General features: G+C 37.7%; 1 protein-coding gene across 4 annotated transcripts in view; it reads left to right on the top strand.

Moving 5' to 3' along the window:
- Nucleotides 1-27,158, top strand: part of LOC309628069 (uncharacterized protein) — a 247,505-nt gene that overhangs the window by 195,984 nt on the left and 24,363 nt on the right. For 2 of the 4 annotated variants that reach the window (XR_014244114.1, XR_014244116.1), the window contains exons 1-2: nucleotides 19,336-24,638; nucleotides 24,739-24,801. The exons of 1 other annotated variant lie outside the window; for it this stretch is intronic. The gene's annotated coding sequence lies outside the window, so the exon portion shown is untranslated. Of the gene's footprint in view, nucleotides 1-19,335; nucleotides 24,802-27,158 lie in introns of those variants that run through there. One more of the 4 variants, XR_014244115.1, reaches the window with a different exon arrangement.

Raw genomic sequence — 27,158 nt, 5'->3', positions numbered from 1 at the left:
AGAACAGAATTGAATGCATCCATCCAAAAGCATATGAGTTATTGGAGGAAAAGGAGGAAGAGCTGGGACTACTTCCACCCAGATCCTTCCCAAACTCAGCTATTGTCACAGAGAGAAACAAGGGGCAAACAAATAGAAAGGACAGAATGTATAAAATTTGACGTCCCTCAGAGAAAAGAAGACATGTAAATGTAAAAATGGATAATATTTGTCCATAAATGGAAAAATGGTAATATTTGCTTAGTTTATCTTACAGGATTGCTGTGATAATTAAATGAGACAATTAAAATAAAAATTCTTTGAAAAAGAGAGAACACTATTAACTTGTTAAGATAAATTGATCTTATTTATACCCAGGCAACCCTAAGTTTGAGTCTTTCCTCTGCAAATAACTGTGCAAACTTGGGCCAGTTGCTTAACTTCTCAAGTTACTCATCTATAAAATAATATTCATCTCAGAGTGTTTGTGAGTCTTCTAAAAATAGTATGTGTAAAATCTAACACACAGTGCTTACAATATGGGAAGCCCAGAAGATTTGCAATAGTAGTAATAGTAGTAGTACTAGTAGTAGTAGTTACCATTAATTAAAGGTATTCAGTATATCAGTGTAAAGCTTTCAAAGACCATAGGAACACTAGCAAAGGTATCATGCTCTTCCACCACCTGCTATTTTCACTCAACCCATAAAGATAAAGGTCTATATTATCTTTTTAACTGCTGCCTAATATTCCAATTGAATGATAATATCATAACTTAATTATTATAAGTCCCCTATGGATCCTTATTTAAGTGGATATAAACAAGAAGTCATGAACCAGCATGGACACGCATCTTTGTTCACCTTTTCAAATATTTCTTTCGAATAAATGTCTAGTAAAAACATCCATTTTTAGGGCAGTATTAGAATCAGTCTTTTCAGTCTGACATTTGTGATACCTCCCATCATCACACATAATACTAAAAACATCCTGTATTTTTCAAGGCCCACCTTGAGTCTCTCTCTTTTCATGAAGCCTTCTTTGACTGTGAGACCCACACTCCCCTTCCCTGAATCAAGCAGTATAGTTTTTGGTTATAAATTCTCTTTTATTTTTCTGTTTCTCATATATTAACAGGTTTAACTTTCCACTATTTAAAAGCTCCTAGAAATTAAAAATATAAATATATATTTCCTTGATGTGACTGAAATACATTAAAGATATTAGACCAACATTAGGCCTAATTAGGAAGTAAATGAAATTAGTCTAAAGCCATTTTCCCAAACTGGTACCATTTGCTTCTCTGCCATTTTACCTTGCTTATTAAGCATTCCCTAGCAAAGAAAAGGTAAATAAATTTTAAAACCTCTAAGACAAGAGGTTATTTTAAAGGTTAACCAATCAATAACAGGCTGAAGTTCATTTTCTACAAGTTTATTTGCAGCTCTTTAGGAGAAATCTGTTCACACACCACAGTGAATTTAAAGAACCAGACCACCTATGCATCCCTGGAAGGGGGCTGCTGGCAGTTGTTGACCAGATGTGCTGCCTGGTAAATGTGCTTATAGCAGACCTGTGGGACTCGGATAACAGTGGCCCTGCAGTGACAGAGGAGTGCATTTAATTCAGTTAGCACTTCTCTGAATACACTTAATTTTCGTCCATATGGCCAATTTTAAACTTTGTATGGAACATAGGTCCTCAAAATTTACTAAAATTCAAGATTCTTAGAATCATGATCCAAATTTACACTGTGCTCCTAAAGTCGATACAGAGTCGTAATTAATTTACATGTGGGATCAGCTATACGGATTAAAATACTATGTCATAGAGTTTCAAACATAAACTTTTAAAATAGTCTTGCTTGAAGTAATGACATGATGAAAAGAAATTTTAAAAATCCAAATATTGTGCCTGAACTACATTATTCAATATTTTAAGAGTTTTATGCACAAGTCCTTCATTTATATTGAAAATGCAGGAATCTAAATTATATAATATTTCCTTGGGCCTATCTTTCAAATTAAGAAGACTGAGATGCTTTTATTTTTGTCTACAGTATAGTTTAAGTAAGATTTGCGGGCTTTTCAGTGGTTCAAGTACCCTAGCTGATTGCTTCTACATCCAGGAAATAGTGTATTTAAAGTTGGTTCTTCTGTGGAGACAACTGCTGATAAGCAAAGCTGTTTCCTTGGAAACGTCTAAGCAGCATCTGACAGCTTGCTGAGCATCTGCACAACAATTTATCTTTGTAGCCTGTACCTAGACAAGCTGACTTAAGAGGAGGGGGTGGTAAACTAGGCTGAGGAGTCAAATCTGAATATTCTTTGGACAGCAAATTTCTCATTGTCAGTCTTCTTCAAAGACTCTATGCCGTCTCATTTTGTTATCTTGGAATTCATTCAGTGACTAAAACATATTTAAAATTTAATATATAACAAACTCGTAATTAGGGAAATGATATTTTCTGGCTTATACTTTTAAAATATGAATTGCTGGAATGCCTGCTGAGGACCTCGTCTCTGTTATGTAGAGGCCAGTCAGAGTCCAATCACGACAGACCTTGGGCATCACTGAAATGGACAACCTTTACCACTGTCACTCGTCTATACTGTCTGAGAATAAAAACTGAGGAATCATTGGAGAAGCAAAAAGAATCACAACAACCCCAAAGCAAGTATTATGCTGTGCATCACTCTAGTCCTGCTGTGAGTAAGCAAACAAAAATGTCTACTAAAACCTGTGTATCATATATTCTCATTTATTTGACACTGATCGTCTGTGTCACCAAAATGGCAAATCATGTGAAGAAGTTTAACACTAAGTAGTTGGGTTTGAGCAAGAGAGACTACGGGGCTGAGTGGTGACTTTACGTTCTAGCTGAATGGTCCTAGACCAGCTGCATCAGCAGCACCAGAGTACTTCTCAGAGACGAGAATTTTCAGGCCTGCTAAATCAGAAACTCTGGGAGAGTGTCCAGCCATTTGTGTTCTAACAAGCCCTCCAGGGAATTCTGATATAGACTCGATTTTGAGAAACACTGCTTTTAGCATATACATTGTGGGGTGGTTACACCTGAAAATGGTCCTCACATGTTGCTGGGATGCCTACCTACAGATTGTTGAACATGCCGATGACAGTAAATTATATGAAGGTGCCAGACTTGCCTTGGCAGAGTATTGAAAAGGGGGTCAGTAGGCTCAGAGCAGAGGGCAAACAAGAGACTATTATTATGTGAGACCAGAGAATCTACAAGCTGTATGATACCATGGGAGGGAGAAAAAAAATAACAGCTACTTCACTAAATTAATAGGGTATACTTTAATGAGGGGAACGCTGGCTGGCATCGCTGAGAACTTAGTAACGACTGTTCTCTGCAGTCAAGGTCGATGGTACAATATGTTGCTATGGAACTGAGCTCCCTACTGTCAATGGAGCAATGCAGATGATGGTATTCTGAAACATCAGAGGCCCGATATTGCACTTACTCATCAGAGGCAAGATGGATATAATTACTATAACAGGAAGAAGCTAGACTGACAACAAGGTGCTAAGAGACCATAGGAATCCTAAGGACAATTCAGTCGAGCAGTCAACGAGGACATAGCTTGACTTATATAAACAAAAATGATCAAGAGCTGATGAGCAGCTGCTGCAACTGAAAATTATGATCCTTCTTCTGCTTTCCAGACATGAGCCCGTTTTCAGTTCCAGACCCCATCAATTGAAGGGGAATCTGGAACCCCTTAAAGAAGGACCCTGAAACACCACAGAAGATATATGTGATTGACAGTCCCAAAATCTATCCCCAAATCACTGCACAGCCATTTACTAGATGAACAAAACTGGAGAGAGAAAAACAGCCAGTTCTTTTGAGGACTGCTGGATACAGGATCTGAGTGATGACACCAAGGGAACTAAAATGCCATCATGACCCCTCTGTTAAAATGGAGACATGCAGAGGCAGGCTATAAATGGAGTCTTAGCCCATGTCCACATCACAGTAGGTATAATTGTTCCAGAGATTTGCTGTGTTATCATTTCCCTAGGCCCCTGAGAGCAAAACTGGGAAGGATATTCAAAGCTGCTGTGCAAGTGTCCCAATATATCCCTGATCTGCAGAGTAAGATTCATCATGGTAGCAAAGGCCAAACCCTTACAGCAGTCCCCCGTCCTTAGCCAAGACAGTAAATCAGAAGCAATACCAATGCCATATGGAATATCAGAAATTAGTACCACTCTCAAAAATCTAAAGGATGCACAGTGTAACCCTTGTGTAGTAAACTCAGGAGATTATGGCAGATGATTGGAGACTACCATAAACTTAACCAAGGGGTAGCCCTAATTGCAGCTGCTGTGCCAGATGTGATGTCTTCACTAGAAGAGGCCAACATGGCCTTTGGCGCTGGTATGTGCCAATTGATCTGGTAAATGCATTATTTTCAATGCCATCGGATAGGAGGATCAAAAGAAGTTCTCATTAACATAGGTCCACAGCAGTTCACATTCATTCTCTTGCCTCAACTATATTCCTCCCTCACTCTCAAAATACAGTCTGAAGAGAACTCCATCATCTCAACCCCGGGCAAAACATCACACTGGTTTACTGTAACGTATCAAATTATCTTTTTGTTGACTAAAACATGTAATTAAAACATAATTGAGCCTAAGATCTTGGACAATAACAAACTGACTCAACAGACATAAATAGGTGAGGATATTCCAAAGAGCCATCTGTGATAGACTCACCAATCTTGGCTGACCTTCCTTTTGTAAGGATTCTCACTCTAGCGAACTTAGATGAGAACATTTGAGCTACAAGTTTTCCACTGGAAACTTCAAGAGCCAGTATGGGCTCCTCTATGTGCACTTTCCTCTGCCACAACAATTGTCATTGTTCCAGATAGAGGCTGATCCATCATCCTGGGTCCCAGAGTGAATGGGATATGGAGCAGAGTCATGATGGACATTGTCCACAATAGACATTGTTGTAACAAGCTAGAGATATTTTTGGTATCCCCTGTTACACTCATAACCTAGCCTCTCCTGGCCAAACCAACATCCTTCTGTGATGAAGTTGACAAAGACCAACCCTGCTCCCCAACAGCAATGAAATGAGATGCCTACAAGAAACTTTCCCAACAGTAACCATCATATAATGTGATTAGTTCTAATAATACTAAGGACTTCCCTATATGCCAACTAAAGAGATGATCAATATAAAATGAGTTATGACATGCCAAGAAAGTCTGTTGAAATGATAGATGATGTTGCAAAGTCATTACAAACAAGAAGGAGCAACACTCCTAGAAGCTGGAAAAAAAAAGTTGAATGGAGATGCTGTTAGTTTTTCCAAAAACATGGCTTGGGAAGAAGTCACCCTGTTCAGTTAACAAAGAACATATGCCAATACTTTAAAAGTTTTCCCATTTTATAGGAAACTGATTCACTAGGATCCCATAGTCTGTTGAAAACAATCCTTAAAACCATCTTACTATGTTTTCTCTCATTTTATATTTCCAATATTACTGTCCAAATTAATATCTAAGTTTCCTGTTGATTTTAGAGAGAGAATAAATTGATGAGCCAACAAGAACATTCTGATCGCTTGGCAGTCACATCTCATTACTAATTAATGATTAGCATTCTGATCATAATGGACACAAAACCTCTTTAAAAATAGTAAAACACTTTACACATTTGGCTTTTGTTCTTTCATTACCTTCAGCCTTGGCAATCTCATTGCAAACAGCTTATTGTATAAGGGAAACACTCAAATTTGTGTCTCCCAAACTGACAACTTTTCTATACTCTCATCCTGGTGGATGTCTGGTCAACACCTCAAATGCATATAAGCAAATTCCATATATGGTGAATAGAGTCCTTTATCTCCCCGCCCAAGACCAATCCTGTTCCTCTTTCTCTTTTTTTTGTCATTGGCCTTAACCAGATAATAATCCTTCTCTCCTCTCTTGCCCTTGTTTCCTCTTATCCAAATTGGTAATTACCTCTCTTCCCGCCCCTACTGCCCCCTTTTGTCCGCCCTATGTTTTCACTGCTGAACCCACAGATGTCCTCACTAATTCTACAGCCAATCTCAAAACATTTCAGAAGTACATTAAAAACCTTTAGCTACCTCTCCTTCTAATATGTGGGTCTTAAAATTAACACTCTATCCATAACCAGGACTGGCATAATTGATGAATGTTTAGATTTTTTTTCTTGTCAACTAGACCTAGGACTCAAATATCCAATGGCAAGCTCTGGGCATACATGTGACCTATAGGTTCAGTCAATGCACTTCTAATATTTCCAGTGATCCTGCCCTATAAGGATTAGAGCTCATCCTAATCTCAGTCTAAGTGAAATGGGATCTGATACATTCCTTGGGTCTTCTCAGTTTCCTTCCATGGGCCTCAGTTCTTTCTCCATTCCTCTACAATATATTGTTAGATCTGCCAGAATCTCACCATTGCCCTTGCCATATTGTTAGGCTCAGCCCACATGCTTGGATGCTCTGACAACAGCCACCACTTCTAATGTCAGTTCTAAGACTATTTCCTCTAAGATTGTATGTCTTAAGCATCAGATGTTCTCTCCTGGGCATTTGCATGAGTCTCCCTTCCCCAGCTTGAGGTCCCCCATGACGGAGTAAGTGTCTGTTCCATACACATTTCCTCACCTTCTACATTGCCAAAGCCACATCATTTATTCATGAATCTATCCACGTTCTGACAATCCAGTCTACTCTACCTCCATAATGCTTCTCAAATGCAGATAGCCCTCTGATATACACTACCACAAACTTAGTTCAGACGAGAGTTATTCAATAGAAATTCATATAAGCCACATATGTAATTCTAAATTTCCCAACAGCCACATTATAAGAAGTTTAAGAGGCAGGTGAAATTAATTTTAATAATATATTTTATTTAACCCTATGTCTAAAATATTATAATTTCAACATTTAATTAATATAAAAAGTATTCAGATTTTTTGCACTCTTTTTTTAACTAAGTATTTGAAATCTGATCTGTATTTTATATTTACAACGTATTTGAGTTCAGATGCTAAATTTTCATTGGAAATACTTGATCTGTATTTCATAAAATTTATAGTTGAAAAATAGATTCACATACCCATGTTGTTCCAAACACCAATAAAAATATTCTAATAGCTGAATTGAGTAGCATTTTTAAAGATTTTTTATTATTTTTACTTTTTGGCCGTGCCACACGGCTTGCGGGATCTTAGTTCCCCCCTAGACCAGGGATTCAACCCGGGCCCTCGGCAATGAAAGCACAGAGTCTTAACCACTGGGCTGCCAGGGAATTCCCTGAGTAGCGTTTTTTTCATTTAGATTTAACTAAATTGAGAATTCAGTGCCTTGGTCACGCTAGCCACATTTCAAGTGCTCAACAGCCGCATGTGGTGAGTGGCTACCATACTGGACAGTGTAGGTTCAGACTCACTCAGATTATTGTTAGAGCCTCCTAACTAATTTCTGTCCAATTCCTTCCCACCCTAATCCTTTTATATACAGCTGGTAAATTAATCATCCTAAGGCAAATTTCTGATTATTTCTGTTCAAAGACTTTTGAGGTTTCCAGTACCATGAATCAATTCCAAACCTCTTAACCTCTGACCCTCAGAGTCCTCAATGATTTGTCTTCAAAAACCTTTCCAACTTATTTCCTTTTAGTCTCCTGGGCTTACATCCAGAGCTTTCCCTCCCTCATGTCTGCTTATAGTTTTCCTCTTTTATAATTTTCTTCTCTTCCACATCTTTCTATTATAATTCTACATAAAGACTTCAGTTTCATGTATAATTCTACATAAAGACTTCAGTTTCATGTATAATTCTACATAAAGACTTCAGTTTCAGTTTCATCTTTCTATTATAATTCTACATAAAGACTTCAGTTTCATGTATAATTCTACATAAAGACTTCAGTTTCAGTTTCATCTTTCTATTATAATTCTACATAAAGACTTCAGTTTCATGTATAATTCTACATAAAGACTTCAGTTTCAGTTTCATCTTTCTATTATAATTCTACATAAAGACTTCAGTTTCACATATAATTCTACGTAACGACTTCAGTTTCACGTTTCAATTGCATACACTTACCCCACCACCGCCCCGGCTCCCAAAATCCCACTGAGATGACAACACAGAAATTTTTTAAAGGAAAAAATCTCAAGGACAGGGAGAACTGCAAAAGAAGTGATAGCAGATGATGTAAGTCGACCAAATGTAAAAGGTGGTAATCAAATGTCAGTGACAACTGATTTCCAAAAGAAAGAAATGCTGAAATGTAAGCGCCTGCAGAGGGTAGGCCAACTACAAGTAAGCCAGTTTGTGTTGCAGAACCCCAGAAAGGTTTGGAATTGAAGGTACTAGGTGGCTCTGAAGACTGGGTGAGGGGTGGCACTCAACCTGGGGAATCAGCTAAACGTCTGTCTGAGGAGAAGATAGATTCCAGATTCCATACCTATTTAACTCATATAATTCAAAAATTTCTCCTTCTGTTCTTTGAACAGTAACATTAAGAAACATTTTGTGAACCATAATACTATACAAAAATTTTTCAATAATGTGCCTTTTATCCTCCATTAGACTGTGAGTTCCTTGAGTGTAAGCACCGTCTTGCACTCATTCTCTCCCACCTGCCAGCTTATAACACAGTACATGACACTCAAATATGAATGAGTGAAATGAATCACATGTGTCTAGTGCTTTGCTCTTTCCCTGGAGATTCACATTCAATCTCATTTGATCCTTTCACTTCCATATGTGGGCAAATCGGTTGTCATAATATCTGTGAACACTTATTGAGCCTGGTTTTAAGCCCTCACAAAATGCTACAACACAGATAAACTTAAATCATCCCCATTTTACAACTAGGAACTTAGGTACAAAAAAGTTAAGTAACTTGCACAAAATCATGCAGCTAGTAAGAAGTGAATTGAAATTTGAATGTTGACAGCCTGAATCCTGAGCTTTTGCTATTGACCAATATCTTCTACTGATCACTATTCAAAAAGCAAACCAAAAGAAAAAATTCCATTTTATAGGAAACTGAGATCAGTTTACAAGTGTTCTAACTCAAGATCTTGAGTCATCTCTGTTGTCTTGTTGTTCCCCATTGATATTTAGCGTATCAATGAGTGAATAAAAATGAGATCCACAAAAACAGGCAATTTGTCTCTTATGTTCATTGCTTTGTCCCACCACGTAAACCAGTGCACTTTATAAACGTTTGCCAACAATTCGAATAAATGGTCATTTGATTGGGAATAACATTAGTAAATATCTCTTCAATCATATCAACTCTGGATAAATTGGCCATCAATTTTTAGATTTTTTTTTAAATTATTTATTTATTTTTGGCTGTTTTGGGTCTTTGTTGCTGCGCGTGGGCTTTTCTCTAGTTGCGGCGAGCAGAGGCTACTCTTCGTTGTGGTGCGTGGGCTTCTCATTGGCTTCTCTTGTTGCGGAGCACGGCCTCTAGGCACACAGGTTTCAATAGTTGTGGCTTGTGGACTCTAGATCGCAGACTCGGTAGTTGTGGCGCACAGGCTTAGTTGCTCCACGGCATCTTCCCGGACCAGGGCTCGAACCTGTGTCGCCTGCATTGGCAGGCGGATTCTTAACCACTGCACCACCAGGGAAGACCAATTTTTAGATTTTTTAAGGTGAGAAATATGCTCTCAAAGCTCACAAAATTACACCAACCTGGGTACTTGGAATAAAGTCTGCCAGTTCCTTAACCAATTCAGTTCAGTTTTCTAGGGAGAAGGTGAGCATTCAACCACAGAATCATCATTTTGCTGTAGTTTTGATAAACATTATACAAAGAAAAAATATTATATGCACATATATTGCAAAGTGGAAAATAAAGTAATTATCTGGAATTTCAGAGGGAATGAAAAATCATTTGCCTCAAATATAGTGATTTCCTAGGTAAAAGTCCTCTAATTATCTTTTGAAATAACCTGATTAGTTTATCATTCCTTTGCTATGTGTATAGAAGAGCCCAGGCTGGATTTTTCTCCCTCTCAGGGTCCCTTCCTTCTCTGTTACGCCCTCCCAAGCAAGTGATAATAGCTATTTGACTTCAAGTCACTTCATTGTCCCTGCAGCTTCTACAATTGGTCTTCTCTCATTGTTCCTACATCAGGGATCTGACTTCTACCCCAATGTCCGCAGAATATTGGCATTGTCTCCATCTATACCCTGCTTCTGCCCTTTGAGTCTTACAGTAATAGAATATGATTCTTATGCAGCAGTACAACACACCTAATCAAATAAGGGATCTGTTTTACAACACAAGAGATAAATGTATGAAAAAACCTCAGTCTTCAAGAAATTGCCTTTTATACAATGCTCCCTAGCTTATTCATCAAAACAGCATTCTCCATTGAGCAGCTTATTGAGAGAGAATGGCCACAGTGTTTTGTATTGATAAACTTGCTGCAGCTTCTTGGTCTCTCCTACTTAGAGCAGATTCTTTAAATGTCTATGCTAACCAATTGCCAGGCTTTCAGCAGGCTGCCTGGCTAAGATGAATTTCATAGGCTTAGTCACCAACCTCTATCTCTTTTCTTCATAATCTAGCCCTACCTCAAAATCCTTTTAACTGATAAACAATAATATCTAGATTTTTCCAAGAGACTTATAATTTAGTTACTGTCATGTTATAGAACTTTATGGAAATATGCAAGTACAAAATGTTAAAAATCATAACCGATTGTATGTATATAATTTTCCAATAATGCATGTCCTTTACAGGCAAGTAATAAATACCTGTCAAAATATTTTAGTATTTATTTGTTCCTATTCTTAAAGGGAAGAAAAAACTACATTGATGCCCTTTACCCTCCCTAAGGGAAATGTGATGCCCAAGCAAGGAAAAAATTTTTCTGCAAGAAGATAAATTTTGTATCAGAAGTTCAGCTATAATTTAAGATTCACCAAAGATCTCACATTATTTTTTTAACCTTATTGATAAAAGTGGGGAATAAATCTAACAAAGAAACTCCCACATACTTTGAAACCTTAATATTTGTTTTGTTCAACTTAATCATTACTGCTTTTCTTTTCTAAGGGACATTGACTATTTCCAGTTTACATTTAAATATCTAGAGGAAATAGAATGCAAAGGTCTTGGGTATTTTTCTTCTTCCATTCTCAAAGTTTTCCTACAAATGAAATAACAAGGAGGGTCTACATATTTTCAAAAGCATGTCATCACCATAAAAACAAAACTCCTTCACCATTTATGAAGGACCAGCTTTGTGCCAGACGTTGGTTGAGCTCTGGGAACATAAACTGAGTACAACCACCCTGCTCGTGTCTAGTGAAAAAGACACAACTCAGCTCTGACACATGTGAGGCATATGCCTGCATCATTTCCAAAGTCCTGGAGTTGCAGAAAAGGAGAAGCTCTTAGTCTTCTCAGAGGGTTAAGAGGCAAGGAAGCAGTGAAGCTTTTTGCCTTGGAAATGAGTATAATTTTTCCAAGAAGTAGGACAGCCCTTCTCAAACCCAAATCCAAAAGTAAAAGAAGTTAAGAAGGCATGGATGAAGAGAAAGAGGAATGGAGGAAGGGGAAAAAGAAAGGAAAGAAAGAAAGAATTTTTATTTTATCCAAGTTACCTACTCATTGAATGCTGATTTTTACATAATAAAATCACATGATTGGAATTTGGGGAATATTCTGTCAAACTGGTCATTTGGGACCAGCTAATCAACAGAAAATGATGCTGTAGAAAAAAATATTTTAAGCAAAGTCTTTTTTAATTTCAACTGAATGCAATCAACCAGACTTTTGATGTATTTTTGATAAAACTCCCTTTTCAGAATGATCTGACAAGGTATTCCAATGATGTCACAAAGTTAGTGATCCCAGTGAAACAAGATGATGGCTGGAGGTGCTCTCCCCAACCCAGAGGTTCTGCCTCTGATGATTCTCTGATGATTTCTCTGATTCATATCATCAAAATAATTCAAGCTTTGATTTTTATTTATTACCTCAAAAATACCTTGGACTTGAGGATATGGGGAGGGGGAAGGGTAAGCTGTGACAAAGTGAGAGAGTGGCATGGACATATATACACTACCAAACGTAAAATAGATAGCTAGTGGGAAGCAGCCGCATAGCACAGGGAGATCAGCTCAATGCTTTGTGACCACCTAGAGGGGTGGGATAGGGAGGGAGGGAGGGAGGGAGACGCAAGAGGGAAGCGATTTGGGAACATATGTATATGTATAACTGATTCACTTTGTTATAAAGCAGAAACTAACACACCATTGTAAAGCAATTATATTCCAATAAAGATGTTAAAAAACAATACCTTGAAGACTCATAACCCAGCTACTTTATGATTCTGGTAATTATGTCAATCAGAATCAACCTTAAGTGAGCAGCATAGCACAGAATCTCAAAACTTTGATATCTACATGGCTGGAAAGAAGAATGTCAAAGGATAAAATCAAAAAAAGAACCAGTTTGTCTTTTCAGTATGGACCAGTTTAGCTTTTCACCATGCCTGGTTATGCCACTGTCTCAGTTACTTCTCCTGACATCAGTGGGTAGAAGAATAGAAAAATCAGTCAGACAGTGACCTAGTTAGCATCTCTAACTGGACATGGTTGAATGGGGAGGATGTCCAGAATGGTAACATTCACATTTCCACTAACTTTCTTGAGTTATTACTTGAGTAAACAGAAACAAGAGCCCTCACAGAAGCTACTGCATATTAATTATTTACATAAAAATCTTGGTATTATGAAAATAGTGTATGATCATTGAAGAAATTTTGGAAAACATGTAAAAGGAAATGAGCAAAAACAAACATCCAGAGACACTGGAGGAAACCCTGCAGTAAGACTGGTCTCCTATTTTATTTTCCCCCTCTTATTGAAGGGAAATATTACTTGGAAACATAATTTTAATGACTTAATCATAGTCTTTTATGAGATATTCCTTAATCTATATTAATATTCTCCTAATTTAAAAAATTAAGATTATTTTCATTTTTTCCTATAAGTTATGCTAAAATGAATGTCTTAATTGTAACCTATATATTGACCTTTGTCCGTATCTCTGCTTATTTCTTTGTGATAGAGGCCTGAAAGTGAAGTTACTGAGTAAACAATAGAAAACTACTCTTCTTGATACATATGGACAAACTGCTTTTCAAAAAACATGTATCAGTTAATGCTTCAACCAGAGTAAAATAGTATCAGTCTCTGCAAACCCTGATCAGCATTGAATAATACCATATTTTTATTCTTTGCCAATTTGATAAATGAAAATTTATAATTTGTTTACATATGCCTTGCAAAGATTAATAGTGAATTAAACACTTTCTTATAGTTATTCACCATGATTATTTCAATCATGTCTTTTCCCAGTTTTTTTAGGTTTTTGTACGTTAATTGTTGATTTGTAAGAATTTTATATATTAGGAATTTTAACATTCATATTTATTATAGATATCTCAGTTTGTAGTTTGTCTTTAAGTTTGGTTGTTATGAAATGTAATGTACAGGATAATTTTATATAAATAATCAAATATGTTGACTTTTTAAATCAAATTTCCCAATATGTTTATGAATGGAAACTCTTTCCCTCTCTTGAAAATCGGGCTAAAAAATTAGGGAAAAAAATATGTGACGGTTTTTTACATTTAACTCTTTGATCTAGTGAGGCTGAGTATTTTGGCCATTTAATAGAATTTTAATACATTCCCATTATTGTCACAATTTAAATATTTGGTCTTATAATATTTTGTTTTATGCTTTTATTTTCTATGCTTCCTCACTATTCTTTTGTTTCTATAGGATTTTTTCCTACTCTAATCATTTGAAATTTAATAATTGTACTTATTGTTTGCCTATAGATTTTTACCATTAAGGTATTTCCAAACTTTCTTTAGCAAATATTCCAAGATAAACACCATCAAGAATTAAATAGCATTTTTTACTACCCACTATATAAATGAGGGACTTTAGCCTACTTTAACTTCCCTCCCCACTCCATCTCAATTTCCAGTATACTTTAAAACAATTGTTGGATTTTTTTTTTAGTTGAATTTTTTTTAATATTATATAACTTCTGTTTCAAGAATGTATTTGCCTTCAGTTTTGCAACCTTACCTATAAGAGATTCATTGAATGATTATGACAAGAAGTTACACAGATTAGGGAGAATTTATTGATTAGATATTCCATATTTTATTTTATTTTTTAACATCTTTATTGGAGTATAATTGCTTTACAATGTTGTATTAGTTTCTGCTGTATAACAAAGTGAATCAGCTATAGGTATACATATATCCCCATATCCCCTCCCTCTTGCGTCTCCCTCCCACCCTCCCTATCCCACCCCTCTAGGTGGTCACAAAGCACTGAGCTGATCTCCCTGTGCTATGCAGCTGCTTCCCACTAGCTATCTATTTTACATTTGATAGTGTATATATGCCAATGCTACTCTCTCATTTCGTCCCAGTTTACCCTTCCCCCCCGCCCCGTGTCCTCAGATCCATTCTCTACATCTGCGTCTTTATTCCTGTCCTGCCCCTATGTTCATCAGAACCTTTTTTTTTTTTTTTAGATTCCATATATATGCGTTAGCATACGGTATTTGTTTTTCTCTTTCTGACTTACTTCACTCTGTATGACAGACTCTAGGTCCACCCACCTCACTACAAATAACTCAATTTTATTTCTTTTTATGGCTGAGTAATATTCCATTGTATATATGTGCCACATCTTCTTTATCAATTCATCTAAATCTAATTTTTAATCAGTTTTGTCTCATTGACTCACAAGCAATTCTCAGCTAGCAACCAAGCTTAGAGGGCATGCTATGCTACTGATGGTTTAGCATACACTCCTTGTGCCAACTGAATGTGAGATATGAAGAGGAAAAGCTCAGGACCAACACAGAAGAGTCAGAATGTTATATGTCTCTCCATTCAAGAGTTTGAAACTCTGAACACCCGCAACAACATAATCCTTTCCTAAGACTTAACACCTGCCATTTTAGAAATTATTTAAAGTTATGTTTTCATTGTGCTTCTTCTGAATTCTCTTAGCTCTGTATATCTTTGCTTCTCAGTAAAAGATGCTAGTGGTCAAAAGTCATAAAATTTATTTCATTTTTCCCTCAAGGGGGAAGACAGTTTTGTATATTAAATAAAAGGCAGACTATTGAAAGAGTGATTGTATTTCTAAATGTGATTTCAGATGTACCTTGCTTTACTTGATAGATTTACTTCTCGGTGGCAGTGTAAATTGATTTTTTATAAATCAGGTTATATATTAAATGCATTGAAGAAGTTTGCTATTTTAAACTTATCACATGATGAATCCTTTTATAAAACTATCATCAATTCCTTTGTAACCTATTTTATGTATATGAACTTTGCAATAGCCAGGTAGCTTATTTCCAAACCACTATGTCTTCCTCTTTTATAATATGTTACATTTTATAAATGAAAAGCATGGTAATTCCTCTGAACAAAAGGAAGAAACAATTGCATTGCATCCTTAAGTCTTCTCTTGGCTAAATAAGTTATTGACTATCAAGAGAGGAATAAAGTGGATATCGGCTTAAATACATGAAAGAAAAAGTATCCAGAAGGTAAGGTGACTTAAATACATGAAAGAAAAAGTATCCAGAAAGTAAGGTCTTGAGGGGAGGAGCAAGGAGATGAGGGTTGGCGTGGAACATCTCACCCAAGTAATGCATGAGACAAAGATAACAAATCTTGAAATGGTAACAAAGGCACAGCTGTGGAGACTATTCCAAATCAGATATCACACATGTCAAACAAGAGACCTCAGGGAAGGGTAGAAGATAAAGTATAGAGCCAAAGTGACACTGAGACCAAGAAACTAGGAAAAATGAAGATGAAGAGTGATAAACAATAGGAAGACAGAGAAGCGTATTTTGGATTAGTCAAACAGTGCAATGAATAAACTACAGCTATGCAAATCAAAATGGGGGAATCTCAAAACATAATGATGAATGAGAAAAGCACATCTCAGAAACCTATATGCAGTATGGCTCAATGATACATTCAAAATATACAAAATCAAGAATGGATTGTTTAGAGACAAAATCATGTATGATAAAACTTTAATAAAGGCATGGACTTAAGGACACGGGGAGGGGGAAGGGTAAGCTGGGACAAAGTGAGAGAGTGACATGTACATATATACACTACCAAATGTAAAACCGATAGCTAGTGGGAAGCAGCCGCATAGCACAGGGAGATCAGCTCAGTGATTTGTGTCCACCTAGAGGGGTGGGATAGACAGGGTGGGAGAGAGGGAGACGCAAGAGGGAAGAGATATGGGGATATATGTATATGTATAGCTGATTCACTTTGTTATAAAGCAGAAACTTACACACCATTGTAAAGCAATTATACTCCAATAAAGATGTTTAAAAAAATTAAAAATAAAAATAAAGAGTGAGGGGAATTTTGCTTCTAATAACAGTATATTAAGTAATGGCATATTAGTTACCCCTCTGATAAGGATAACTAGAGGAACTGAACAAAATATATTAAAGTTCAGTTTGAAAACATTGGCACACTAACAAGTTACATAAGTATTACCATGAGAAGATGGAAATCCAGACAGAGGAGCTCAGCACTCTGGGTTTATGTCAATAAGGGACCAAAAAGTAACACACGGCTCATTCAAGTGGCATGATTGAGGCGTGATCCGTGAGGGTACAATTTATAAAGGCCTGGGTAGCATAAAGGGAAACCAGTGAGAGATTAGGCAGTACCACAGGATGAACAATAGGTTGTTGGGTTTCCATTTTCAGCCCTAGCCCTAAAAGGGTAGAGAAAGGAAGTAGTTACAGAACGTAGAGAGAGAGAGAGAGCTGTGGGAAATGATGTTTTTTCTGGTCAGGGACTTAGAAAGAACAAGATTGGAAAATTGGTGCCAAGGAATTCTGGGGAAGAGCTATTGTAGATGGACCCATTAGAATGGACAGACTGTGAAGATATTTGTACCATATTTGAATACCCACCCATGGGTTTCCACTGCAGAGTGGGCTGTTAACCAGGTGCACAAAATGATGTGGTATGTGGATGTCAGTCAGCTTCTTTCCCAAGATACAGTGCTTTCTCTTTGGGCCCATGAGCAAAGTGGCCATGGTGACAGGGATGGAGGTTATGCCTGGGCTCAACAAAATGGACTTCCCCTTACCGAAGCTGATGTTGCCGAAACTACTGCTGAGTTCAACACTGAGTCCCCAGTATGGCAGCATTCCATGGAGGGACCAGCCAGTAAACTATTAACAGGTTGATTATACTGCACTGCTTCTATCTTGGAGAGGACAGAGATTCATTCTCACTGGAATAGACATATATTCTGGATATGGATTTGCCGTCCCTCCCTATAATGCTACCACCATAACTACCATCCATGGAGTCACAGACTTAATTGGAAAATGAGACTGCCACCTGGCCATTTGATGCCCTTTATGCCACTGACCCAGCAGGCACAAAAGGTAGTAACTCTACTCCTAGAGAGACTGATTCTGATTTCCAAGGGGAAATCAAGTTGTTTCCACACACAAAGGCAAGGAAGCCTGTGTCTGGAAGCCAGGGGTTTCCAGGGCCCCTCATAATAGTTCCGTGCCCAATACTAGCAAAAATTAACGGAAAACTACAGCAACCAGAAAAGGCAGGACAATTGTGAGTTTGGATTCCTCAGAAACGAAGGTTTGGGTCACTCCACCAGGGCAAGAACCCCAACCAACTGAGGTTCTGGATGAGAGGAAAGAAAAAATATATAATGAGTAGTAGAAGGAACCTCATAAATGATTACAGAAATGAGAACTATAGTAGTTTTACATATTTTCTCCTTGCTCATGATATGAATGAGTTTATTTGTGTATGTTAACAAATTTCTTCTTGCAAGTCTCAGCCCACGTTTCCCTGCTAACTAACTTGGCCCATCAAATGTGGACCAACTTTGGCCCAAAATAACCCAAAGACTTTCACTACCAGCCATGGTGGGCGGCAGCCGTATCCTCTTCAACAACGTCTGAATCCTAGCCTCGTGTGGGGCAGAGGAGGGGGTCCAAGTGTGTCCTTCCTTGGATTCTCTCCCTCAGTCCTGGGGTATTCTTTAGAGTTCTCCTTTATTGCCTCTTCATAGCTAATCTCCTGTAAATAGTTCATAATGCTTGATGTTAAATCATAACTATTCAAACTATTGTGTAGTTTCTGTCTCCTGATTGGATCCGAGTTGAGACAAAAGCAAATGGGATGATCTAAAAGAAAGAAAAAAAAAAAATATATATATATATATATATATATACATGTATAACTGAATCACTTTGCTGTACACCTGAAGCTAACACAGCATAATAAATCAACTATACTTCAAAAATATTGAATTTAAAAAAATAATAAAAATATATAGCAAGAAAAAATTTTTAAAGCAAATGGGATGAATGTTCCAATTAAAAGACAATCACACTTAATTTTTTTAATGTGCTGTTTATAAAAGAAATATCTAAAACTTAAGGATACAGAAAGGATGAAAGGACACAGTAGGGGCAAAGATATCCCATGTAAAGGAAAGCTGGACTACTCATATCAATATCAGATAAAACAGACCTTAAGATAAAAAATATTTCTAGAGATTGAAAGGACACTTCACAATAATCAAAACTGCAATTCCCCTGAAATATTACACTTTCTATCCACTTAATAACATGGCTTTAAATATATATGAAACTAAAACATGATAATAGTAGGAAATTTTAATAAACCTCTCTCAGGAACTAATAAAACAAGCAAAGAATTCAATAAGGATATAAAGACTTAAATACTGAATTGACAAACCTGATCAGACAAACCAGCATCTGCAGAATATATTTTTTTCACGAGCACGCCGGAATATATTTTTTTAACCTACCGAATGCTGGGGCAAAAAGCAAAACTCAAAACATTTTAAAGATTTTAAAACACACACAATTTGTTGACTGCCAAATCTATGTACCATCTTCAGACCTCATGCTGAGATCCAAAGCTTTATATCCAACCCGTGACGGCTGGAGAGAGCTTGTGAGAGCAGATTTTGCCCATCTCTTCCCAACTCGGCATTAGTGATATTACGTTGGTAGCTTACAATTGAGCACAACATGGTGCGAGTATTTACACCATAGCAATGAACAAATGCTACCCCCGAAAACAGCTTTCTTTATTGTTTGAGAGTCACTTGTTAAACATTTACCAGCACACCAATGTATCCAATCAGTTCTGAACTGTCTCCACATGGATGCTGTAAAGGCATCTCAATTTCCATAAATCTTAAACCAAACTTATCATCTCCGCTCTACAAGTTTGTGCAACCTGTATCAATTTTCTAATGTCATCACCAGCTATCTACTTACACAAACTAAAACCCCAGATTTTTTAACACTTCCTCTTCTTCGCTCCCACATTTAATCAGTCACCAAGTTCTCTACATTTTATGTTCAAAACTTGTCTCAAATTTGTTCCCTTTTCTCCGGCTGCTTTTTAGCAAAAATACTTTATGATCTGTACATGTGCTTCCAGCGTTGCTATTCAAAATATTTTAAAACTAATTATAACCAGACTTGGGGACTTCCCTGGTGGTCCAGTGCTTAAGACGCCACGCTCCCAATGAAGGGGACCGGGGTGGATCCCTGGTCAGGGAACTAGATCCCGCATGCCACAACTAAGAGCCCGCATGCCACAACTAAAGATCCCACATGCTGCAAGGAAGATCCCACACGCAGCAAAGAAGATCCTGCGTGCTGCAACTAAAACACAGCGCAGCCAAATAAATAAATAAATAGATGTTTTAAAAATAAATAGATGTTTTAAAAAAAAAAATAATTATAACTAGGCATGACCAATCAGAGCAGAAGTTAGCTCCAGTACAGGACAGGACCCTGCAGGCACACCGGTTGCTAGATCAAGAGAAGGTCCTGTGTTCCTAGGGGTACATCAGGTAGCCAGAGCTGTGGGAGTGGGACACTCAGGAGCTCAGGAAAGCAATTTAACAGGCTGGAAGGATGTTATTTCAGTATTTTAACAACATAAAAGGTATACCAATGTGTACCAGCTGAGTATTTGTCCTGAGTATGCTGTGTGTACCATGGAGGTATACAGGATAGTTTAAAGGGGTACATATACAAACTTTTTAAAAATAAAATATGTGTTTCTATTACATGTTAAAAAATATAATACACTGAGGCCAAATTTTGAAATATACTTAGTGTAAATTAGATAGATAGACACATAGATGGATACATAGATAGATACACAGATAGATAGATGATAGGCAGATAGAAAGTATCCTTGGCAAAAATTAGGTGAATGAGAGGACTTTGGAAACCATGGTGCCCTGCCTCCACTTTCTCCCCATTCCAACTTTTCTCCTTCAGTGCTGCCAGAGTATTTTTTCTAAACACAGATTTGATACTTTAATTCCATAATTTAAATTGTTCGACACTTCTCCATTGCTTATGGAATAAAGTGCAAGCTCCCTAACAAGACATACAGTGGTCTTACAAGTGCGACCTCAAAGAATGACTTTTACAATCTCACCAGAACCTCTACATTTTTAGCCATATCCTTCCATGTCTTGGTTCAGATATTCCCCAGCTGGCAAATGCCAACTTATCATTCAAACCTCAGTACAAATGTCACTTATTCTGGGAGGCTTTCCCTAACATTTTACACAATGAATGGCATCTTCCCTTTGATTCTGATGAGCTTTTATAGCATCACCATTTGGAAGGCACAGTGCTGACTGGAAGAGGGTCCTTCTCCTTCCAATGGCCTCTGTTGAAAGGACTTGATTTCTCATTGGCAACCATCTCCCAATGAATGGGCACAAAATATTAGAATTCTATATTAATTATGGCACGCTCTATGTTCTTATAATAAAGAGAATACAAACACATAGTTTCAAGACAGAAGTGTCTTTCTCATGCAATAGCCCAGGAATGGTGAACAAGGTCTAGGAGAGAGAAGGTCCACCATTCTCAATATGCAGTGTCCATCTCTGCTTCCAAAGTGGCTCCTCCACACTCATCCTCATGTCTGCATCCAGCAAGTAGGAGAGAGGCAGAAGAATAAGCATGCATCTTCATCTACAGGGTATTTGGTAGAAGTTGCACAAATCACATCTTCTCAAGTCCCATTGTCTAGAACTTAGTCAGATGGCTCTATCTAATTACAAAAGAGCCTCAGGAACTTAGTCATTACCTGGTTAGCAATTGTGCCCAGTCAAAATCTGAAAGGTTCTATTACTAAAGGAAAATGGGGAAAAATGGACAGTGGATATAAATTATCAGTTGGTGCCTCAAACATGAAACACAAATTTCCGTTTTACCTACATATTAGGCATTCAGATTAAAGGTTTTATGGGGAAACTGTCTGTTGGATTGTTGGTCCCAGTGAGGTTTCTGGTTACTGTGGTATTTTAGTCATTTATGGTCCCTTTTATTACTGTTATTGTTGCAGCTTATTCTATAAAACCAAGCATATATATGATCACAGTCTCTCAGCCCACATATAAATCCTGCTATTTTATGAGACCACTAAACTCTGGGTCAGCTTGTGTGTATCCCTTATTTATATAGACGGAAAAGTAAATTAAATCAACCTTTTTTTTAAATTTTCCACTCTAATAGTATAAATCTTGTTTCTTACAAGTAAGCCATCTTCCAAAAATACAGTTATCACATCCATTTTTAAAACTGTGTGCATAGATCTGGAATTATCTACAAGTTCTTACCTTAAAACGTTTAGCTGACTCATAACACTTGCAATGTGGCTTCAGTTCCATAAACGATGCACTAAACCTGAGTAGGAAAGTATTGCAATCAAAGTATGCATTCAATTTACTAAGCACCAATTATATTTTTTAAAAGTGCTTTCTTGGGCATAGTAGTAAGATCTATCAAGCTTTCCATCTGGCCTCAAATTAATAAACGTTTGCCTTCTGTACTGAGCAAGACTGCAGTAACGCTAGGGTTAAGGAACCTTAATGAGATACAACTATGGACTGTAGGAGTTTGGCTTGAAGCAATAATACAGTTTGTTTTGTATGAGAGAAAGATACTTTCATTTTTCCTACTGGGGCTTCTTCTTTCTGGACCACTGTGTATGAATTACTTCTAGAGGCCAAACATGTCCCGAAGTGAATATTCAAGCATGATTGAGAGCTGCCTCAGTGAGCCTGCCTACATTAAGAGCATTCTCCAGTGCAGAATTAAACTAATAGCCTTTCATTATTCTCTGGATAATCAGAAACTGAGGGCCTGCATGTCAGAGATGCCAAACTGGTCTATGAGTGCCACCACAATGCTTTCCATGCCATATGTGAAAGCAGCTGCCCTACACACCCTCACTCCGTGTTTCAAGAGTTGGCACTCAACCGTACTTGTATTAGAGGACAAGTTATTAAGGTAAGGATTTTCCAGGTTTCTTCCTCTGCAGCCCGCTAATGAGGATTCGACCTTGACCCTCTCACTCTCTTCGTGTCCTCCACCATGAGAGGAGAAGCTCTGTGATACAGAGGGAAAAGACAAGAGTATGCAGACTTAGGCTAGGAGAAAAGTCACAGAGGGAGTTTTGAAGTAAGAGATATGGGACCAGCCACTGTACATGAAGGCAGGGGATGGGACAGGAAATTGGAGATACTTAGAATTGAATGGGGATTCTAAGAATCGTGATGCTTAGGAAATATAAGAATACATATAAAAGACTTGAATTACTTTGAAATTACTTATATTTGCTGAAATTTTGTCCATTGATTATGAGATTGATCTGACATTAAATCTAGTGGATACTAGCTTTTAGGCATTACACCTATTTTCCCTCTGCACTCTATATTCTAAGAAGAAAGGAAGGGGCCAACTTTGACATTATATTTCTCAAATATTGGCAACTCAATGCCAACCTCAGCTTTCATCACTTTTAAAAATCACATTTATAGGCAACTGAGAGAACAGAGTCCCCATTGGTTATGTTGAGTGTAGACAGGACCAGAAAAGAGCTTGGGATGCCTCCATGTGATGGGTCAAACCAGAGACAGCCACATGGCAATTCCACCTTCCTCATGTAACCTAGTTAAACTCTTTAATAACTATGCCCTCTCTTAACTGCTCCACCTTCATTCCTTTGCTGTCTGATGTCTGATCTCTGCAGCTCTTTTGAGAAGCCAAAGGGCTCTGGCAACCTCACTAATATGGAGACAGTATAGCAAAGCAGGGGAGAAGAAATACCATTCATAACCAAGCAGAGATGAGTTCAAATTGTTACTTCACCCTTTACTTCCTTGGGGAAGTTACTTGAAATTAAGAAGCTGTACTTTCCTTGTCTGTAAAATAGGGATAATGATAGAAACTGTCACATAGGGTTATATTGAAGATTAAATGAGATAGCACTTAGCATGACACCCAACCCATAGTAAGTCCCAAATAAATGCTAGCTATTTTTATTATCATTAACACATTATAATGCTGTGGCTCGGTATTCATTAGCTACAATTATTATTATTATTGCCATCCTATATCACCCTCCAACTCCTCTTTATCTCTGCACCCTTGCCTTCTTCCAAGGTCGTATTCTGAACCTAATCTGCCTGACCCACTTAAGGTGCTACTGTATTTGGGTGTGGTCAGAATCCATCACAACTTCCATCCGACGCTTTCAAGATTAAAGGCTTTCCTGGACTCTCTGCTGGTATCCATCCTGCCCAACCAGCATTTTCTCACCTTCATCTCCCTGTGTGGGCTGAACTCACAGCTCTTCCCTGACACCAGTAAGTCTAGCCTCCAATAGACACAACAAGTCCAGCGTTTAATCAAAACATTTTCCCCTGCATCGTAACCCTGTTTTTGGAGCCCCCCCCCCAAAAAATAAGAACTAATTCAAATGTTAACTTTTATCAGATAATTTTCTAAGGATGTCTGAGAAGAAAGGAGTTGGATTTTTCCTTTTAAGTCTGAAACATTTCAATGAAGTATAAAAATTTTAAAGGAGAACTTTTAGAGAAAAACTTTAAAGGAATTATTCTGATCCTGAAAAATCTAAACCAACTTACCCACAATTATTTTTCCTCTATTGAGAAGAAAGAAACCCATAGGGGACAGGAGAAAACAATTTTAAAATGGAGCAAATAAATCTCAAATTTTATGATTGTCTATCACAGCAATCTTGTGAGACAGGTAGTGTCATCTCCATTACACAGACGAGGAAACAGATTTAAGCCACCCAACTAGAAAGTGTCAAAGTTGAACTAAAAGCCTCGTGTCTGACTTCAAAGATTATTACAGTACTAAACATCATACTCAGCAGCAGACCTAACGCTGTGACAGGGTTTTTTTTTCCCTACACACTTCCTTGCCACTCTCACTGAATGTCTGCGATAACACATTAGTGCACTATTTATAGAAAGGCATGTTTTATTGGCTGATACTTCCTCAGTTTGAGCCAACTACCCTCTAGTGTGCTGACAACTTCTGCACTGAGTCCCCATGAAAGCCTGGTGTTCAGAGTCACGGGTCAACTCAATTCTGTTTACCAAACTCCCAGAGACTTTCAGAAATCACTTTACTGGAGTTTCAATGGTGAGAAAACAAGTTACACAGAAGGACCTGCTGAGAGGGCAGCTGGAAAGTGTTCTGAGCAATTACAGATCAGCAGCTTTTCTTCCTATTTCATCTTCAGAATCACAGCAGATTCAACATTTGGAGGAGAAAAATAAGAGAACTCATGGAAAATCACCAGTGAGTAAGTGAGAATGTCTCCAAGTTCTACTGTGTGTGTAGCTGTCACACCTGCCTCCATGCCAATTACTAGCAAAACTCCACTCTGAACCAATACCATGTAGGAAAGATAAGAGGGTTGTATTATTTACTAGCACCAGAAACTTTTGCTTTTAACACACTTATTTTATCAACCCATCTTAACATCTTTGCCCTGTGATTTTTTTCAATAACATCACTCCTTTAGTTTTCAACTGACAGTGAAGATCTCTGATGTGTGGGGTAGACATTAGTGCTGTTCACCAATATTTCCAGGCTCCTCTTTCCAGGCTGTAAGGATACTGTTCTTCTCTGTACTCTTGTGGTTAGTCCTGGCCAGGTGATTTGGCATGGCCAATGAAATGTGTGCAGCAAATGTGAAGTGTGTCACTTCCTGCCAGAGTTTTTAACAGCACTTGAGAGAATCTCCATCTCTGCTTCTTTCCCTATCTGCAGTGATCAGGGGGCATGTGTTGACATAAAATTGCCATAAGAGCTGGAATGCTGAGCTAAGACATGGAAAACAGCCCTGTAGAGAGTCACCTAAACCACAGCAGGCATACAGTGAGCAAGAAATAAACTCCTTTTGTGCATAGCCACTGAGATGTCCAGGTTGCTCATTTACTGCCTATTGCAACATGTATCCGTTGTGTTTGTCTTGGGCTGAGAGGAGCAGAAAACTACACTGCAGTGGCCTAAACAAATAAGTCTATTTAGCTCACATCATAAGGAGAACCATGGAGGCAATGCAGGACTGGTAGGGTGGATCAGTGATCTCTTCCATGACCCAGTCTCCTTCCATCTTCTTACTCTTCCAGCTCTGGTTGTGGCATTAGTCCTCATGGTATCATATGGTTCCTGCCTCATGTCCATGTTGAGAGCAGGAAGAAGAGGCATGGCTTTGTCTTTCACTTTGGGAAAGGAAGTCCTCCTTGGAGATTTTTGCCATTGTCTCATTGGCTAGAAATGCATGCTAAGGCCAACACTAGCGCGGGGAGATATGGGAAGATGTTTCAGCTTTGGACTCTCCAAAGTGGAGGAAGATAAGGGAAAGGAGGTTTGGAAGGTAGCCAGTCCATAGTTTCTGTTACTATGTGATTATGAAGAAGATAAGACCTTTTCAAGTAGTACTTAAATACAGTTTCTTTGTTTATTTGTTTTGTTTTGTTTTTTATGCATTATAGAATGACTACCACATCTATTCTCTCTGTTTTGTTTTGTTTTTTTTTTTTTGGCTGTGCCATGCAGCTTGTGGGATCTTAGTTCCCTGGCCAGGGATTGAACCTGTGCCCTCAGCAGTGAAAGCACAGAGTCCTAACCACTGGACCACCAGGGAATTCCCCATTCTCTTTTTTTCCCCTTTTTTTATTGAAAAATAATTGACATATAACATTGCGTACATTTAAGATGTGCAATGTGTTGATTTAATGCATTTGTACTGCAATATGATTATCACCATAGCATTAGCTAACCCCTCTATTAAATCACATAATTCTCATTTTTTGTGTGTGTGCAGGGAAAACAATTAAGATCTTGTCTCTTAGTAGCTTTGAAGTTTACAATACAGTATGGCTGACTATAATCACTATGTTGTGCATTGGATCTCCAGAACCTATTTACCTACTAGTTGCAAGTTTTTACCCTTAAGCAACATCTCCCCAGTTTCCCAACCCCCAGCATCTGGTAACCACCATTCTACTGTTTCTACGAGTCTGGCTTTTTTACAGTCCACATAAAAGTGAGATCATACAGTATTTGTCTTTCTTTGTCTGACTTATGTCACTTAGCATAATTCCCTCAATGTCCATCCACGTTGTCCCAAATTGCAGGTTTTCTTCTTTCTCGTGGCTGAATATTCCATTGTATATATACCACTCATCTGTTGACAGACACTTAATTTGTTTCCATATCTTGGCTATTGTGAATATTGCTGCAATAAACATGGGAGTACAAACATGCAAATTGTTTTTAAAGACCTATTAGCTCACAAAACCAAATTTCAAATACAGCATTAAGAAGAACATTTATATAATAATACATTTTATGTTATAGCAAAATATATACATATCTCTCACTTTTGTATGGCTCACTCTGTCCCTGTATCAGGGACAATATCACAGAATCACAGATTTCCCCAAAAAGATTAGCAGAAGAATTGAGCTTGTCTACCAAACCACTAATCCCAGTCTTCATAAGCTAACTCTTTAATATCCCTGAGCCTTCAGACACACATCACCCAATTTCCATGTAAGCCCAAAGCCTGGTCAGGTCACAAAATGGGGGATACTTATTTATTCATTCCACAGACATTTACTGAGACCTGCTCTGGAATAGGCAACTTAC

Source organism: Balaenoptera borealis (assembly GCF_965194805.1).
Source record: "Balaenoptera borealis genome assembly, chromosome: 4".
Classification (NCBI taxonomy): domain Eukaryota; kingdom Metazoa; phylum Chordata; class Mammalia; order Artiodactyla; family Balaenopteridae; genus Balaenoptera; species Balaenoptera borealis.
This window is presented reverse-complemented; position numbering and strand designations above follow the sequence as displayed.